Raw genomic sequence first — 15,820 nt, forward strand, 5'->3', positions numbered from 1 at the left:
AAAATTAAATGCAGGGGTGTTTGGATGGCTCAGTCAGTTGAGCGTCAACTCTTGATTTCATCTCATGTCATGATCCCAGGGTCATGGTATTGAACCCCACCTTGGGCTCTGCTTGGGATATTCTCTCTCTTTCTCTCTTTCTCCCTCTCCCTCTGCCCCTCTCCCCCACTTGCCCTATATCTCTTCCAAAAATAAATAAAATAAAATAAAATAAAATAAAATAAAATAAAATAAAATAAAATACATTATTAAAAAGTAAATGCACATAAGACTGAAAATTCAATTAAATTCAAATTAACAAAATAAAGGACAATTAATGATATTACTATTTTGAAAGTAAAACCACTATTTGTAACAAAAACACTAAAACATGGAAGTGATTGTTAAGGAAGTTTTTTTTTCTCTTTCACATGTGTATACTGTCTGGTTTATGTAATGTTAGCTCAGGGAGAAAGAGAGACAATGAGAATAAGGGGCAGGGGGAAGACAAAGATGCCTTGTCTATTTTGTTAATCACTCTATCCTTGATGTAAGATGCCTGCACATGGTAATTGCTTGATAAAACCTTGTACATTTAATAAAAAATAAATTTTCTGACTGCTTTTCATTATTTAAAATTCTGTGTAGCCATTGCTGATGCAGTGGCATTGTTTTGCATTGACTTAGTGGTAAAGCTTCATTTTCCTATTCAGTAACTTTCTGTCCTTTATTCATTAGTCTGGAGCAATAAGATTATTATTATTTGGTATTATTGTAAATTCAAACATGGTCAAATATGGTCAAGCAACAAGGCTATTATAATGCGGTCATCAAGATCCAAGTTATACATATATTCTTATTTTCAAACCATGGGGCAAAACTATAACCAGAGTTCTGGATTGGACCTTGGAACAGAAAATAACATTAATGAAAAAACTGGTGAAAGACAGGCCAGAGTTTAGTCAATAGTAATGAACCAGTTTTGGCTAATGTGCCATAGCAACATATGAAAATAACATTAGGGGAGACTGAGGAGCATAGCGAAATCTCTATAATATCTTTGAAATGTTTTGGCAAAGATACATGTACCTCAATATCTTAAAACTTGTTTTTTTTTAAAGTAAAGACAAAATTAAAAAAAATTTTCTTTGGTATTCTCCAGTGTCCCCAGAGTTTTATGTCAATTCTAGAAATACTGTGCAAATCATGGTTCTTTCACAAAGCAATCTATAATCCAGTTGAGACAAAGGAGACACAAACTAATCTGAGAACAGATAAGTGATATTGAATAGAAGTACAGTAAGATACCAGAGAAAAAGGGATGTGGGTATATAAACTATGGTCATCAGATAAGACTTCATGGACCTCTTGAGGTGGAAACTGATTTTGTTGATATATACATGCTTCAGATAGGTAGGGGGCAGAGAAAATATTCCAGGTAGGGGAACAGGATGAGGGAGAGTATGAAAGAAGACATGATGACAGTGGATGAAAGGACTAAAACTGGACAGGAAGTAAGGATTAGAAAAGAATGAAATGTAAGATTAGATAAGGTAGCTGAGGTTTGACAGTGGTGGGCTATGAAGCTGAGATGGTTGATTAGCCCTGAAGAGGAGTAAATTACATCTGACTGTGCTTTGAGATCCATGAGGGCAGCAAATGAGTCTTATTCATCTCTTTGTGCTCAGAAACCAGCACAGAACTAGATGCAAAGAGTATTTCTTAATGTGGGGCAAATAATTTTGCACATACATCTTTGCATACATTTTCATTATAAATTGAGATCACTTCCTAGAAGTAGGATTTCCTGGATATATATAATCACTAATACCTATTGGCAGGTGGCTTTCTATTGTGTAAGGTGACTATCTGGCCACACCCGCATCAGTGAGTGTATTGAGAAGAATTCAATTCACTCTACGCATTCCATGTATAGCAGGTTTTAACATAGGGAACTTGAGGCTTACATATCATTGGAAGGTCCCAGAAAGCAAATTTGACTGTCATCCAAAATCTCAACCTATAGCAACACCATCTGTGGTTCTCAGTAGGTCACCTAGAAGCTTCTTTGAGCCTCAATAACCTCTGATGACACCCACAAACTATTTCAGTCTGCAGCCTAATGCAGATGATCTTCAAGAGGCTAACCCTGAGGCCACTTCAAAGTCTACACCTGCCTTGTGTCTAACTGTAACTGCCTCCAGAGAAAATTGTCCCCTCTTTCTTTTCTTCCTTCCAAAGCTCTCCCAAGTTCCTCTCATTGGCAGACCGGGACATGGAGCCATAGGAGAGGGAGGTTCTTAGAAATATAGTTTTAACCTCTCCATGATTCAGACAATCCAATACAACATCTTCAATGAAACACTGGTAACCTAATGAATGGATGTCATTGTTGTAGAAATTTTATTACCACTCATGTAATATAAATGATATATCAAATATTTAAAAATCTGCTTTATAATGTAATGACTATGAGATAAGATCCTAGTTCAGGGACAGTCTCACTTCTGGACCATATGTGGTAAGTCATTAGGGCAAACACTGAGTTAGTTATGGTTAGTCTAAGGAGGGTTCCAGATCTAGTTCACTCTTATTAAGGTGTTTATTTCTAGATCCTCTCCATCTCAGACACTTGATCTGTAGATGACCTGTATTATCTCCAATAACTCTAAGCTATACTGGATGAAGCTTCTGGTTTGGTCTCAGCCTAGGTTCCAGTTCTGATAGTGAAGGTTAAGGGGCCAAAACGCCTGTGAATATATTGATATCACATCCTCAGTATGAAGACAAACATCTTAAGGGCAGGAATGACACAACCTTCACTCTTACCTGTCTTCCAAAGTGAGAGAGAGAGGCGGGGCGGGGGGGAGAGCGAGCTATGTGTCACTTTCTGGTTGAAAATATTTTTCCATGGCATCTCCTAGTATTAGAGATAAAACTCTAACTCTTCAGTATTGCATTCAAAAATCTTCACACCTAACCTTCAAACCTGTCTTTCAAACTCATCTCCTACTAGCTCATCATGTGCCTTCTGCAGTCCAGTCACAAGCACTCCTTTGTTGTGCTTCTGTATGGATGCCCTCCTAGGATGTTCTTACCTGGAAGATTTTCTCCTCCAAAAAAATTCCATCTGAGATTTCACAGAAATCTCAATATACCAGCCTCCTTGAAACTTCCCCCCAAAACAACCTCTTTTCCCTAAATTAATTGTGACCCTTATTTCTACAGCACCACAGAACTTTGTCTATTTATCTATAGTAGCAGTTTTCATACCAAATTTAAATTGTTTAGATAAGATGCATATCTTCTCTATTAGATAGCTATATCATTAAGGGTGAAATAACCTACATTTTACTCTTAGGATTTCTATCACCACGTAGATTATGCTCAATAAAGGTTTAATTGCCTGAATTTAATAAAATGGCTGACATTTGTATAATACTTTAGAGTTTACAAAATGCTTTTGCATGCATTCTTCCAATTAATTCTTACAACAACCCAATGAGGCAGATATTTTTATTATTTCTATATTGCAGATAAGGAAATTAAAGCTCAGGAATATTTAGGATCTGTTCAGCACACCAAAGACTCACCACAAATGCTTCCTGATTGATGGCTTAATGTAGACAAGTGCTCACTGCTGTCTGTGCTTTTATAGGAAACAAAAACACAGGCAGTCTTCATTCTTGAGCTTGGTGTCAGTGGCCTGTGCTTCACATATGCTATTCCATCATTAAAAACACAATAATCACATTTTCAATCTTTCCTTACAACTCCGCACACAAATATGAGTCAAGATATGGTTCTGGCCTCATCTTTCTTACCTTTCTTGTAAAAGTAGCACCATAATACTCACTTGCCAAGCCTTCTGAATCTAATATAATTAGGTAGCATTTGCAAAGTCCTAAGCATCCCTTAAAATTTAGGAGTTGTATAAATGCAAATGTTATTATGGAAAGGTGGAGATGGCACTACCAAATGTACATTTCTTATTTCAACATGAAGGATTCCTTCTGTTATCTTCTGATAATATTTTACCACTGTGCTGCGTATTTAGATACAATTAGAGACAGCTTCATAATGGATGGGGATTTGAGTACACATATGAACAGAAACAGGACAGAAAACTTGGGGTATAACTAGCTTGTTGCAATAGGGCTTACAAAAAGTTCTGAATCAGAACTGGCCAAATTTCTAAAAGATTTTTCACTCTGTATCCCAGTCACTCCCAGGGCTTCTAGGGAATTAATTTATTCCTTCTAGTTGTCTAACGTCAGATGCTTCAGGAACTTCTGGGTTAACATGTATATGTTCAAATCCCCAATCCATTGCTAACTTCTATGCACCTTTCTGAGCCCCAGCATCTTTCTCTGTTAAGTGGAAATAAAAGAAGTAGGTACCTGTCTCATAGGATTCTTTTGTAGATTACATGTAATGATGAACGTAAACCTTGGCTTAATGCTTGAAACATATTAAATGTCAAAAAATATTATGATTTACAGTGGTGGCAATAAAATAAGAGAAGCAATAAAAAGAATGGCTTCAGAATTCTAAGGGACCAGGTGTCCTCTTGGGCATTTCAACATATTCTTAAAAGAACTTTCTGAGGTAATTTTCAGCAGCATCCCCATTTTACAGGCCAGAAAACTCCAGCCCAAATCGTGGGTGATTTGGAGGTCTCACTATGCACTATTGACACTGCCAATATAAATGGCCTGTGACTTATGATGGTTCGGCTTCATATTTTCACTTTATGATGGTGCAAAAACAATACCATTGAGTAGAAAACACACTTTGAATTTTGACCTTTTCCCAGACTAGTGATATGCTGTAAGATCTTCTCTCATGATGCTGGACAGTGACAGCAGGCCTCGGCTCCCAGGCAGCCACACGATCGTGAGGGTCAACAACTGATATGCTTACAGCCATTCTATACCCATACAACCATTCTATTTTTCACTTTCAGTACAGTATTCAATAAATTCCATGAGCTATTCAACACTTTAGTTTAAAGTAGGCTTTGTGTTAGATGATTCTGCTCAAATAATGGTATTGTAAGTGTTCTGAGTGCATTTAAGGTAGGCAAATCTAAACTATGATGTTCAGTAGGTTAGCTGTATTAAATGCATGTTTGACTTACGATATTTTCACCTTATGATGAGCTTACTGGGACATAAGCCTATCATAAGTCAAGGAAGATCTGTAATTCATTTATTCTACAGCCAACCACTTATTCTTTGCTTTTTCGTTCTTCTTTTTTAAAAGGGGGCATCTGTTTTAGACCTCCCAATCTCCACCAAGTGTTCTGAAGTCATACAAAAAACTATGCAAATTAAGATTTTTCTTCCTTTTACTGCCCTCTGGACAGATCCTGAAGCCTTGGGGCCATGAAGCCCACTTGTAAATCATTGCCAACAATCAGCCTTCCATCACTTTATCTCTGCCTTGCTCCCTGAGCTTTAACAGGCTGAAACTGATTGGCACAGTGCTATCTGCCTGACGCTTCAGGGCATAAACCATAGGGTGAAATCAAGCTGCAGACACTAGCAGATCCCGCAGTGTTACGATAAAACTTAAATTACAACTCAGAGAAGACAGCGTATACGTTATATTAAAATGTCTGGGCTCTTAGTCTTGCTCTTAAATAGCAAGAGGAAACTTGAAACCACAGCTTACAGTCTCATTGAACTTGTAGGATTAAATGTTGCATATGAATGGAATACACATTCAAAATATATAGCAAAACGGCAATAGATACTTCTGCAAAAACTTGCTAAATATTAAATATGGATAAAGGCTCTCAGTTAATTTACACACCAGAGATGTTTTGATTTTAAAGTACTACAAGCATTAATATTCATTACAGAAATAAGATTTGATAAGCAAAGAAGGAACATGCACAAAGCGTTGGTGATAACAGGAAATTATCTTCTCAATGTTTAGAGAACATTTTGCTCTCCATCCTCACAAGTTAGAGTTGACACTGAAAGTTATGTTCCCTCTAGACTGTGGGTTTTCTTCTATAAATGTGCTCTTTTCATAGCTGGATTCTTGTGTTTTTATTCTAGTGATGACAATATAATTGATTCTAGTCAAATTCATATTATGGATGTTATTATTGATAGCTGGAGGGTTTCCAATCCAAGAAACTTTCCAGTGGGAAAGAGGAGTCAAGTGAATAATCTAGTGCAGCAAAATTACTTCTATTAGTTTCTTTCTAAGTTGGAAATGATACATACTCCACTTTCAATTTTTCTGAATCCATGCTCCATTGAGCTATATCGGTTTTCACCTTTAACATCAGCCAAATAGATTTGAAAGGAGATGAATTGAGATTCAAAGGATTATATAGTTTTTGAAGGTATAATAGAGCCAACTAAAATGAATTGTAGTTAGAGAGGGAGGGAGCCAAACCATAAGAGACTTTTAAAAACTGAGAATAAACTGAGGGTTGATGGGGGATGGGAAGGAGGGGAAAGTGGGTGATGGGCATTGAGGAGGGCACCTGCTGGGATGAGCAGTGGGTGTTGTATGTAAACCAATTTGACAATAAATTTCATATAAAAAATAAAATAAAATGAATTGAGTAGCAGCTTGGAGTGTTAATTTTTTTAAATGAATGGAATTGGTGACTATTAGAACCACTTATTTAAAGGTCTTCTCATATTTTATTAGAAACCTATACTTGAAAAGATTTATAGCATGGCCAATAGATTCTCTTAGAGCTGGACCACTGTGTGTATGTGTGGAAGCATTCTGTTTTAACTCATTTTTTTTATATCATAAAATGGATATATAGGATTTCCCCTTAAATAATTACTTACAGAAATATACATAATCCCAGGCTTATGATTACTTATTCACTTTGCTTTCTTTCTTACTTTTTTCCTCACTGGGAAAAACATGGTTTCTAAGAGTGCCAATTAGACAGGAATTTGTGGCTAGAACTCTTTGGTATATTAAATGAGGGAGAAAAAAAAAGAACCAACTCCTAAATTAAATGCTTGAAGTGAATCATCTATTCTCTTCTTTAAGTGTGTTAATATAAGGACAACTTAGGTAATCACAGGTTCAGAAGTCTATAACAGTATTAGCCCTCATATCTGTATTTTCTATCCTGATCATTGATCTGCCACTCACGATGTGACCTTGGGTGAGCAGCAGTCTTCTGGTGCTTCACCGTGGATTAGGGAAGTAAAAGCAGATAACTTTTCTATAAGCCAAAGACAGCTCTTCAAGGTTGGAAAAGCACTGGGAAAACAGGGGAGAGTCTGCTTTATCAGCCACCATTGGGCTGCCTCTATTGCAGGTGCTGACTCACTCAGGTGAACTTTCTTTCAGTTGCTATGCGGTCAGGCATATTGTCAGAGATAAGGAAGGTTCCTGGTGAACTCAGCAATACTTTGCTGGAGCATCTGTCCTATTAATGAGTGTGAAGTTTTGTATTTTTGGATTGTAAATGAAATTTCCACATATCTATTATGCATGTGAGAATAAAGATACACATGTGTGAAAAGCATTTACAAATTATCCCCTCTGTTTAGTATTTGCATGCTTGCTGCTAGAATCTTTCTTAGCAAAAGGCAGAAAGGCCAGTTCCTTGACATTGCTTCCCTGTTCTGTTTTTTCATCTCCCTTCACTGTGTTCTCCTTCCCATTTCATCTTCTTTTTAGTTTCACTCAGGTATAAAGGATTGTTAACAGCATAAAGGTCAGCTAAACAACATGGTTCAAAAGATAGAATTCAAGAAATAGCTGGAGAGTAGAAGATTTTTGTAGGCAACAGGATGGTTGCCAGTTCCACTTATTCAATAAATATCATTTTTTTTCCTATCCTCTCCCAAGAAAGAGAACTCCAGGAGTATCACCACACACACACACACACACACACACACACACACACACACACATTGAAGGATGCACACTATTTGCGGAAGGGATGAATAAACAATAGACTGTTCACTAGTCTAGCCAATGTGGTTATTCAAATTGGAAGCTATATGCCAACGTAGTCTCCTATGCACTTTCATAGAAGCAAAAATCACATAATAAATGCAGATTGTGTTAATATGTTTGGAAATCTACTGTTTTGATGTTTGTTAGTCTCCACTCAGATGGAGACTCATTTCCTAACCCTCTGCTGTAGAGACTAAGGTAAGTTGCTACCACTGTCCAGCAGAGATGGATGGATGGGGAGGAAAACAGCAAGCACAGGAAGTCTAGGACTGGGCCTCTTTGGGGCTGTTGCTCTTACTACCAACCAGCACATCCACTGATTTCAGATTATACTTTCTGAGCTGCCTGCAATAGGCATCAAAATTGCCAATAGTTTGCCAAGCAGAAACATTAAACAAGAAGTTTTCTATGAGCAGGGTTTGGAGGATTAATCAATTCCATTCATTGTTGTTTGAATAATGCCTCATTATTAAACACCTCAGATTTTCTAGGCAAAGGGGATGGCTTAGGCCAGTGGCTCCCTAAGTGTAATCCCCAGACCAGCAGCATCCATATCCACTGAAAAGTTGTTGGAAATGTAAATTCCTAGGCCCTGTTCCAGACCTATTGAATTAGAAATGCCAATGGTGGGGCCAGAAATCTATGTGTTAGTAAGCCCTTCAGATGATCCTGCTGTACATTCAAGTTTGAGAACCATGGGCATAGGGAATTTTGTGAAGCCCAGTGAAAAGTTTTCAAACTGACAGCAAGGACCAAACTCTGCTTACAGTTCATTGAAAGTCACAAAACATTAAGGCCTATTCAGATTTCTCTGACAATGTCAGCAGCAGGGCCAATTCTTGTGTCCCAGCATCCAGAATTGTAGGGAATAAGCTTAGGAATTCCCTTAGCTTGCACCGATGGGTTAACAAGGCATAAAGAATTAGAAAGCCATAGGATGTACACACCCAAGTTTGGGTAAACAAGATTAGGTAAACGGGGCAAAGGCCCCCAGTATAGGACAAGCGGGGCAAAGGTCCCAGTATAGGACAAAGGTATAGGAATAGGGAATCTCAGGATGAAAACATCCAAGATGAGGTAAACAAGATTAGGTATTCAGGGTGGAAACGCCACCCCCCCTCCAAATTTACAATAGCAGAAAGCTGCTTTGGCCAAACAAATTAGGTAAACAGGTAAATAGGGCTATAGACCTCAGCAGGGCAAAGTTGCCCAGAGCACAGCTAATTAGCAAAAGAAAGGTGTCTTGTTGACCCTGAGGTAGCTTGCTCTGTCTTTCTTGTCCCCTAGACCAGTTTAAGTAAACAGAGGTGATGCCTCACGTTTGCTATAAATAACCTTCCAACCGTGCCAGGATTTTGTTTTGTATTAACTCAACCCCCTAACACCACATATCTTCAAAATGCCCTTTCCCTCACGCCCATGAGTTAATGTTCATGATTTCATTGTCTTTTTGTGCACACCCATCACCATGTTTGTAAGACTTCTGATCCTACATCACCATCTTTGTAAGACTTCTGATCCTAATAAAAACAGAGCAAGGGTCCTTACTCTGGCCTCTTGCCTCCTCCTGACATTAGCCTCTCTCACATTGTTAATCCTGTGTCCTGCTTTCTTGCTGGACAAGAGGGAACTCCAGACCCAGAGTCTACAACAGAGAATCACTGCTGAGTTAGTGTGCACAGAATGTACCTTTCATGCAGGGAACAGCAACTATGATGCATGGTTGAAATCTAGTTCACTGCATATTTTTGTAGATAAAGTTTTACTGGAACACAGCCACACTCATTGATTTGCTTCGTATCTATGATTGCTTTCATGCAGCAATGGCAGAGCTGAGTCATTGCAGCAGAGACCTTATAGATGAGAGTTCCATAATGTGGCTACAGAAAACTGTGGCAAGGACACTGCATGGCATTCCACCATCAGATTGAGATCAAGCCTGTAAATATATAAGTATCCATGCAGGGAAGTATACAGGGTACCATCAGCCCACACTGGTATCTTCTTGGGAATGAGCTTATGTAAAAATATACTATTTTGGAAGGCTGCTTGAAGAGCCCAAGAAGATGGGGCTCATCATAGTAAAATTTGGGGAAGGAAAAAGAAGAAAAACAGTTGGAGTAGGATTGGAAAATTCATATGTTGCAGTTTCCTTCTCATGCAAAAGAGAGACATTACCAACCAGTCATGATGCTCCTGTTCTCAGAGCCCTAACTGGGTTCACAACCCTTCTCAATACAACCCTCTAGGCAGACATTACTAATCTTTTGAAGTTGGTGCTTTAGAGTAAACTTATTGGTCATAATGTTCCTGGATTAAAGAACAAGTCCAGGAACGGTTTCCATGAAGTCACTCTCTACAACATATGTGGGAGAGTTCTGGGGGACTCAGGAGCGTAATCAGGAATGAGAGGTTCCCTATAGGAAGTATGAATTAGAAAGGAGGAGGTAGCCTCCTCTTTTCCAGAGAAGGAATGGAAACAAACAATATTCCAGGTACTTTCATATATGCTGTTTTAATCTTCTCTATACTCCCAAAAATTAGATTCCACCATCTTTTATGGTAACTGTAGCTCTTAATAACTTGTTAGAGGTAACATACCTAACAAATGACATGATGAGGCTCATCTGGTCAACACTAAAGTCGCTATTTTTCTGCTACCACTTCTACCACTACACTGTTTTGTCAAAGGCTGCATTCTTCACAAATCTTACTTTTGAAATTGAACTTGAAAGTATGGTTTATTTAAATGAATGACAAAGTTGGATTGAGGAAAGGAGAGAGAAAAGAGAAAAGAGGAAGACGGGGAGGGAGGGAGGGAGGCAGAGAGAAAGAGAGAGAGACTCAGGCGGATAGAGACACAGAGAAAGGTAGAGAGAGATAGGCTAGGGATATAATTCAGAAAGTATATAGAAATTTCTTCTAAAAGGAGAAAGTAATGACAATAGAAAACTTCAACATCAAACTTTCAAGAAGAAAGCTAAATGAAAAAGGCCTAAAATAACTACCTCTACACATAGTACAAGAAAACATCTGCTGCTTTGTCTGACCCAGGAGGCAAATATTCATGTACAAATTCTTCCTTCTCTGGAGAGCCTACTAATGGTGTTATGGCTAAAGAAGGACAGGAGGAATTAAAAAAAAAATAAACTCTTTCCAAAACTTTGAAGAGACAAGATCAGAGCTGGATTTATGGGTAGGTGAAGTAGGCGATTGCTTTGAGAACTGTTAGGAAGGTCCAGCTACTCTGAAGTAGTACCCATCCTAGGTACCAGTTTTCCCAAAACAGCACCTTTTGAAAATTATTCCTTTGATCTAAGCATTGCCCTCTTCTGGATCTCCTTTTAAGGGTAACTAAATTTGGTAGTGATAACACATTCAATCAGAGTTCACCAGTGTGCAAAAAACAAAGAGTGAGCAATAATGTCTTGCATGTAAATTTTAGGGTTTTTTTTTTTCAATATTATACACAATGCAGAATGTTTGAAGCATTTTTTCAGGACTTTAAAACTGTAATAAAATCTGTCTTGTAAATACCATAGCACTATGCCAGTGTTCATCAGATGTGTTTCCTAGAATACTCATTCTACATAATTCCCCTTGATTAAACAGTATAATGGTAAAAAAAAAAAAGTAAGTGTGGAAAATGTTGCCTATTTTATTCCCTTTATGGTATATAATAATTAGTAGAAGTCATCAGTGGCTCTGAGAAGCCCCTATAGTAATGGTATTGAACCAATTTTTGCCCAAATGTATTTGTTCAAAAGAGTCTTCCCCTTCCACTCCTTGGCGGTCACATTCATCAGAAGACTGGAATGCAGTTTTGGAAACCGAGCTGCTAAAATACAATTTCTAGCACTTCTTTCCACTCACAGACTTTTTATCCCTTAGTCATATTGGAAGCTTTGATGGCTAAAGACACTCCTACAACTTTATAGTCCATAAGAGTTACCTGGAGGACTTTTCGAAACAGTTTTTAGACATGCTCAAAATCAGTTATTCTAAGTAGTGGTCAGGAAATTTGCACTTTTATATCCCACAGTCTGGCAACTTACATAAGAATAATTTATAAGAGTATATTTTGAGATATAAAAGAGATAAAAGACTCTCCACCTTAGGAAGCCTAAATTTTAATCATTAAATGATCTTATCTAGGTGGATTTGATAAAATCAGAGAGCAAAGTCTTACCATCACAGATGTTAGATTTTGGAGGACTTGTCTGTACCCAACTATCTTCTTTCATCTTCCATTTATCTGGCTAAAGCCTTTATTCACCCTGTAACTCCAGAACCCCTCATCCCATTCTGGATCCAGCTTCATGCCCTTGCCTTCTTGACCTTATTGCATGACTAGACCTTTGACAGAAGCACATCTGATACCCATCCATCCCTCTGAGGTTCACAAACACATCTCCTTCTCTCCAAGGAGTCTCTGGGTACCGTATTCTTTCTCAGCTAGGATCCATGGGGTCCACACAAACATGAACAAGTTCAGGTTTCTTTTGTACTTCTTCTAGAGGGATAGAAGGGATAAAAATGGCATTACAGCATCTGAGGTGCTGGATCAGAGAAGAACTACCAGGAGAGAGTCATAATCCTTCATTTTATCTGTCTTTCACCCAGTCATTCACATCCCTCCTGGTCTCAGTGCTTGCCTTGACCTCATCTAATAGAAGAACTAGAATAGTCTGGAGAGATGGAGACTCCTATGCAAGCTAATATTTCTTAAATAAAAAGGGGATCCTACAGTACACAGGGTAAGTCCCATGGAGGCTCTTGTCTTACTCTCTGACACTATGAGGTACAGCAAGTGAAGTTGTATTGCTCCAGTGTCTGTTTAGGTTAATGCAATCATAAATGGGAGACATACTTCATTAAACAAATACTTTTGAAGACCTGCTGTAGGCCAGGTACTGCTCTAAGTCCTAGGGATTCAACAATGAAAAAGAGACAGAAAAAAAATCCCTATTCCCATAATGCTTATGTTCCAGACAGATGAGACAGATGATGAACAAAATAAACAAGAAAAATATATATTACACTATACAGAGATAGGTTTTATGGAGAAAATAATAATTAAAAATGACTAGGAAGTATTGATGTGTGTGTGTGTGGGGGGGGGGTATATAACTGTAATTTTATTTAAGGTGGTCCAGGAAGATTTAAGTGAGGAAAGAATAGTAAAAGGTAAGAGAAGGAAACCAAACAGATATCTGGGGAAAAACAGTGTCCCAGATAGAGGAAACACAGGTGCAAAGGTCCTGAGGTGGAAACGACCCTGGCATGTATGACAAATAGCCAGAATGCTGGAGAGGATGAACAAGAACAGGCCTAGCAGTAGATGAGATCAGAGAAACAACTGAGACAAAATCCCCAGGACTTTATAGGCTATTGTGGTTTTTTCCCTACCTTTTATTGGAGGTTTAGAGCAGAGAAATGGCATGATCTTGCATATGCTTAACAGGATCTCTCTGGCTGCTGTGTTCAGAACAGATGCAACAGGTCAGTAGTAGACACAGTAGACTGGAAACTGTAGCAGTCATCCAGGAAACAGATAATGGTGGCTGAGATGGGGATAGACACAGTGAAGGCAGATGTGGGTACATTTTAAAGAAAGAGTCATCAGGATTTCCTGACGGAAAATAAAGAGAGGGTTCAGAGACCACTCCCAGGTTCTGGGCTTGTACTACTAGATGACGAGAACTGCCATTAAACAAAAAGGGAAAGACTGCAGGAGGAACAATTTGAGGGTGAAGATCAGATTGGTTTCTGACATTCTAAGTTTGCAGCACATATTTCAAATCTAGAGTTCAGAGTAAAGATCTGGGGTGGGCACAAATGCTTTAAAATTAAAGAGAAGGAAGGAGTTACAAGTCTTTTGTGTTAGGCAAACACATGCAAGCTGACTAATTTAAACAATGGTGCACAATCGATTACTTCTTAATACATACATGATAGCATGATCTTTAAGGCTTTTCCATGGTCTAAACTTCTGATTTAATTTCATGCTAAAACTAGAAAAAGAATTTAAAGCACTGAAACTCCTTAGTACTGGATAATTGCCTTATAATTCCAAATGATGATTCACTCCTTTATCATTCTTCTTATACTAGTCACCTCAGACATTTTCATAGCTTCTGGTCTCAGCTATCCAAGCTTGTAATTAGTTGCTCTTTAGAATAGGTTCATTAATCCCTTTAAATTTTTCTCTGCTGTTTGCTTTGGACTCTAAATGTTTCTACTTGGCCCTTCTTTAGGCCAAATCATTTCTTCTGCTGTCCAAAGCTTAGAGCCTTTGTACGAAACTAGATGGCTAGAGGGCTTTTCAAATGAGCTGCCCCCACACTAACTCCTAATTCCTTTTTACCTATTCACTCAGGGCTTCTCTTTCCATGTGGGTGAACATTACACTGCACTACCTGTTTTTTTAATAGTTCAGATAATTCCTTTTGATAAATAAAATACAGCATATATATACACATGTATATATATATATACATGTATATATATACATATATATATATATATATACATGTGTATATATATATATATATATACATGTGTGTATATATATATATATACACATGTGTGTATATATATATATATATATATATATATATATATGTATTTAAGCTAAATTGTTTCCTTCTCTCAGGTGCAGCATACCCTGACTTGTCAACATCATATTTATAAACAGCCCCTACTTAGGAATGGCCAGGCTCTTACCACCACCTCCTAAAGTAGAGGCACTACAAGGGCAGAGTTGATGGGACCAGAGGGGAGAGGTCTGAGACTACTATCTCTCCTCTAACTTTGCCTGGGAGAGGCTCAGCCTTAAGGAATTAGAATTCACTCTTATCTTTTCCTCTATCACCAAAAGTTGGGATGAGTGAATTTCTTCCCACTGCTTTTGGATATAAAAGACAGAAAGATGACAAGATTTTCCTAGACATTCTGATGGTTTCTAAGGACAATGTTTAGAATATGGAGACAAGCCAAAGAAAATGCAGATATGGTGACCATATCTAGAGCTATGGTTCCCTGTTACCAGAATCAAGAAATAATTAGGTCAAAGAGGCCATCTAGGCTGGGATGGCAGCACCATCATTTATGTATGATTACCACAACACAATGTGTTCAAATTTTAAAACAAAGGACTTTCAAATTAATTTTTGGAACACGATCCATCCTTAATGGTGTATAAAGAAAAAGCCTATGTTAAGCAACTGCTTAAGATTTGGAAGGGGGAATAAGGAAAGAAAAAAATAACAAACGGGTCTAAAGATTTGTATCAGTTACGAAGAGAATCGTGGCAAAGATTAGAGACTGTGTAGTAGAAAGTTCACATTCTGAGGCCAATTTTTGCAGTAGGTACAGACTGTCCTGAAGATTCAGAACAGAGTTCCTGAGGTTATCTTTATACACCTTCTGAAGCCACTCAGAAATGAAAGATAGTTAAAGCAGTGATCATTTTTCTTATATTAATCAGAATGGAAAGAAGCAAGATTTAAGAGATGATTAAATTTTCAGTGCTTCAACCAGTGCCTAATATTCCATGAAGAACAGAAAACTTGAAGCTGTTCTGATCAAGACAGCACTAGGCGTGTGTATGAGCATGTGTGTTTGTGGGGTGTGTGTGTTAACTCATGTACGCTTATGTGGTGTGTGTTTGAGGGGTAGTAGGTAGTGATGGGGGAAGAGTGAAGAAGTAATGAAAATAATTAAGTGACACAGCGTTTTCTACTGTTTAGAACAGATCTACTTAGAGAGGGTGCAGTTAACTAAGATCTCTTAGTCCAGAACCCATGAACCCCTGGGTTACTAACATTGTACTATTATAAAAGTTTCAAATCTTTAACAAATGTAGAAATTCTGACTCATTATG

General features: G+C 37.9%; 1 protein-coding gene across 18 annotated transcripts in view; it reads right to left on the bottom strand.

Moving 5' to 3' along the window:
- Window positions 1–15,820, bottom strand: part of LINGO2 (leucine rich repeat and Ig domain containing 2) — a 429,471-nt gene that overhangs the window by 203,257 nt on the left and 210,394 nt on the right. Inside the window, exon 1 of one of the 18 annotated variants that reach the window (XM_042964797.1) lies at window positions 13,345–13,460. The exons of the other annotated variants lie outside the window; for them this stretch is intronic. The gene's annotated coding sequence lies outside the window, so the exon portion shown is untranslated. Of the gene's footprint in view, window positions 1–13,344; window positions 13,461–15,820 lie in introns of those variants that run through there. 18 annotated transcript variants of the gene reach the window in all.

This window comes from Panthera tigris, chromosome D4 (genome assembly GCF_018350195.1).
Source record: "Panthera tigris isolate Pti1 chromosome D4, P.tigris_Pti1_mat1.1, whole genome shotgun sequence".
NCBI lineage: Eukaryota > Metazoa > Chordata > Mammalia > Carnivora > Felidae > Panthera > Panthera tigris.